General features: G+C 45.3%; 1 pseudogene; it reads left to right on the top strand.

The window, feature by feature from the left end:
- The first annotated feature begins 211 nt into the window (after positions 1-211).
- On the top strand, positions 212-1,150 carry LOC149862694 (olfactory receptor 14A16-like; annotated as a pseudogene).
- Positions 1,151-4,449: the final 3,299 nt, after the last annotated feature.

The raw sequence follows: 4,449 nt of genomic DNA, 5'->3' as shown, positions 1-4,449 counted from the left end.
GAAGAACTTGGTGGGGTAATTGCACTGCAAATCCTTCGGATGGAAATCAGCAGGCGCTTCATTCAGCCATCTGAGTAACATCAGGGAAGGTTTCATCTCCAGGAGATTCAGTAGGTTTTTTTCAGGTGGACAATTATATGATGAATCTAACCCTGGTCTTCTGTATCAGTTATTCCTTCTGCAGGCAGCTTACAATGCTGTAAGGAAGAAAATGTCCAACCAAAGTTTTGTATCCGAGTGCATCCTCCTGAGATTCTCTGATTCTCGGGGGTTGAAGATATTGTATTTTGTTATGCTACTATTGATTTACCTCACAGCCCTGATGGGGAACCTTCTCATTATTGTGGCTATAATCCTTGGCCACCATCTCCACAATCCCATGCACTTCTTCCTGATGAACCTGTCCATCCTGGACATTGGAACCAATTCTGTAATCATTCCCAAAGCCTTGACTAACTTGCTGCTGAACCTCAGAACTAGCTCCTATGCTGGGTGTGCCACCCAAGTGTTTTTCTTTGATTTCTTTGTGGGAGCAGATCTTTTCCTTCTCACTGTCATGGCATACAACCGCTATGTTGCCATCTGCAAGCCCTTGCACTATGAGATTGCCATGAACAGAAGAGCATGTGTGCAAATGGCATCCAGTGCCTGCGTAGCAGGGATACTCAGCTCTATCATGCACACTTGGAACTTATTTGCATTCACCTTCTGTGGAGGCAATGTGGTAGACTTGTTTTTCTGTGAAGTCCCCCAGCTCCTCAAGATCTTTTGCTTGGGTACATATCTCAGGGAACTCTACATAATGCTTTTCAGTTTCTGCTTAATTTTATGCTGTTTTATTCTCATTGTTGCGTCCTACATTCAGATCTTCAGTGCAGTGCTGAGAATCCCCTCAGAGCAGGGCCGGCATAAAGCCTTTTCCACATGAATCCCTCACCTCATTGTGGTCTCCTTGCTTGTCGTTCCTGGCACATTTACATACTTGAGACCAACCTCCTGCAACTCATTGGGGCTGGATCTCATAGTGGTTGTCAAATATTCAGTAGTGCCTCTCATGATGAATCCCATCATCTACACCATGAGAAATAAGGAGATCCTTGCTGCTCTGTGGAAACTGGCTCACTGCCACCAGGTACCCAGCCTTGCCTAGTGAACTTCCTGTTATTTTGTCTGCCTTGGGCAGTGCCACATATGTTTTTGACAGCATAGTTAGCACAAAAGTGACCTAGACTACTGAGATGTGTGTGTGCATGTGTGTGTGTGTGTGTCTGTGTGCGTGTTAGGGTGCGTGTCTAGTTTATACTGCTATCTCATGGTTGAAAATGGAGTCAGCTCCACTAAAGTCACAAAGTCAGGCATCCCACAGCATCAATCAATCAATCAATCAATCAGTCAGTGAATCAGTCAGGTTTCCTCCAGCTCAGTAGAGTCATACTTCTTTGCTGAGGATCTAGAGCTAAATGTTAAGGTCTAGTTCTTGTCTCAGAACAGTTTCATGACCAGCTGAACTGCCTGTGTAAAGCTGATGTGAAGACACATCTAGGTCACTTTTGTGCTATACTGTCAAAAACATACCTAGCACTGTCTCATATATATGTCTTTCTTATACCTATTCAGTAGTCCTTAAGCTAAATGCTACCTTAGACACGGCAGATTTTTCTTGAGAGCAAATTCTACATGTTATGTGGTTTGAATCCTGCTGTGTCATTGTGAGTTGCCCATTATCATACATGTGCGCACAGCATTATATCTGGTCTTCTTCCGAGTGTTTTCATGATGAAAGAACACGTGATCAAGTGTGTTTCCTGTCTTTGGCATCAAGTCACGACCTTGAACATCAGGAGTCTTCTATGGATATGGTATAGTTGCTGTGTGACATATACCCAGAGGCATGGAAAGTTCCTTCAATACATGGGGTTGTTGAGGGGCAGAGTGGGAAGAATTATGCAGACTATAAGAGAGGAGGGAGGAGGGGGACGGTCTTGCATCTGCTTGCTTTCTGAATTTAAGCGTCACTGCTAGTTTTGTGGATGATGCAGTAGCAGCCCTGTGGTGTGTACTGCTTCTCGCTTTCCCTCCCACAGTAGATATGACATTCAGTTCAGGGCTTTGAAAGCCCTGCCAAAGACTCCCTGTGGGGAAGTCAATCTCTTTGCCCCCTTCCCCTACATGACTGTGTATGGAGCTGTACCCATCCAACTCCTATGGTTGGGCAGTGCAGGGCTTTTCCTACTGTGGCAAGGTTTCTGGGAATGGGCAGGGGGTTTATGGTGCCCCCTCAAAGATGCCACCAAAGACTGGTATCCTGCCCGCCCCATTCCAGGTATGCTACTTTATATACTTTATATGCCCTCATCTGTCTGCACCTCAGCAAGGATTTCTGCCTTGTTACTGGGTGGCTTCACTTTGCCACTGTCTAGATGGTAATACCGCATTAAGGCTGATAGTAACACCACATTAAGGCTGAATGTAGTGCCTTGAAACTGAGGGAAACAGGTCAGTCTCCAGAGGCCAGATAGCATTGCCAGTGTCTGACAGGGGTTAGGAGGGTTAAGTGCTCGTGCCATGTGTCAGGCAATTTTCTGGTAGCCACTTGCACCTGCCATTTGTGCCTTAGATTACATAAAATAATGTTTTGTGCAAGGGAAGAGCAGCAAGCCAGGAGTCAATTTTACCATCAGAAAGGGAAGCATGACTGTTCTCCATGAAGAGTTCCTAAACAATGCTCTACCTTATTTAACAGGTTAAGGTCAAGTGTTTGCCCAGGTCCACCGGGACATCCAGTCAGCAGTAACTTGATCAAAGAGGGGTTGGTCATCCTCAGTGTAGGGCACTGTATTCTGGGTTTACCCCCCATTTTAACTGGTATGCAAGCTGATTACACTAATGTAACAGTGTTGTGTGCTGTCCCTTTAGTTAACTTACTAATTACTAACTTTTTTGGTCTGTTTTGTTTGGTGATTCCTGGAAGGTCACATCTGTAACAGCTGCAAAGACTTGCTCGGATGCAAGCTGAGTGGGTGAACTGTGCCTAAGAACTTTGCAAAAAAAGGCGGCAAAAAGTTTGCAGATGGTGCAAGAGTGAGGGTGCAATAGCTTTTCCAAATGGAAGGTATGCTGTGCACAATGCAAGCTTTTTACTGGAGGATTTGAACTGTAGCCAGAGCCCCCATTGTAAACCCTGGCCTTTGATTGACCGCTATGAAGCCATAAAAGCTGAGGCTTGGAAAAGCAGCTAGAGAGAGAAGCTGCAGGAGAGCTACATAGGCCTGGAGAGAGCAGTAGAGACTCATCCCTTTCTCCCCAGGCAGAGGGAACAGACCTGAGGCTTGCTGGGGAGCAGACTTTAGGACAGAGGAGAGCCTGAGTCATCTCAGGAGAAGCAGATTCTCCCCCAGGGTTGGAGCTGTGCAATCAGGGACACAGGTACCCAGGGGAAGAGTGGGGAGGGGTTGGTAAGCTAACTGAGAGCTAGGAGAAGCTGGCTGGTCAGGGACCTGCATAGGGAAGTACTCTGTTTGTGCTGGAAAGGCTTGCACAGTGACAGAGGCCTGCAGAAGGAATCCCCTGTTTGCGTGGGAGAGAGACAGTGGAGAGAGGGAGCAGGCTTTGAGAATCCCTTAATCTGCACTGGTGTGTGAGAGGACACTTAACCCCTAGTATTTGCAGGAAGTGTATTTTTCAGAAGGAAACTAGAGAAAAGACACCTATTACCTGCATTGGCTGATTGAAGACTTTTTTTTTTGCCAAGTTACCAAGAAAGCAGAGTCCACTTTCCCTGCAGCAGCAGAAGCCTGGCCTCTGCCACCCAGTGGTGAATCATAGTTAAAGATGTATTGCCATTTATTGTTATGGGAAGGGGAGTGTGACCAGGGGGAAATCAACCAGGGTTATGGCGGGGACCTGTTTTAGAGTATTATAACCAGGTGAATGTAACCATTGAGATTGCAAGTGGGACCACCCATTGTGATGGAATTATTCATCTATTGTTGCAGCTGTAAATTCTATTCAAGCTGTTGTTTTTATTATTAACTATTGCTATTCTCTCTCTATCGCTCTCTCAATATATAGATTTTTCTTCTCCTGATTAATCATTTCTTATCTATATATAGTTGTGTATAATAGAGAAACCCACTTGTTTATTGGGCTTAAAGTAAATTCTTGGGTAGTGAGGTTGAGAGACACACCTCTCCAAGGACACCTCAGTCAGTAGACCTGCCTGAAGGGGTTCCCAGGGCTACTGGCACCATGAGGATCCAGAATCCATCATATTGCCCAGTCTAGCATGCCGGTGAAGGTTACACATGTATTTGGTATAAATTAAGATTAATTTTATTCATGTTTTAACCATTACTGAGAAGTCTGCGAGTACTTTCCCTTTCCAGGCATTTAATATGAGAGGCGAAACTCAGCCAAGACATTGCTTCATCTAGGTGCTTCCAATTTGTG

This window comes from Crocodylus siamensis, chromosome 6, assembly GCF_052110815.1.
Source record: "Crocodylus siamensis isolate JL-2025a chromosome 6, ASM5211081v1, whole genome shotgun sequence".
Taxonomy (NCBI): domain Eukaryota; kingdom Metazoa; phylum Chordata; order Crocodylia; family Crocodylidae; genus Crocodylus; species Crocodylus siamensis.
This window is presented reverse-complemented; position numbering and strand designations above follow the sequence as displayed.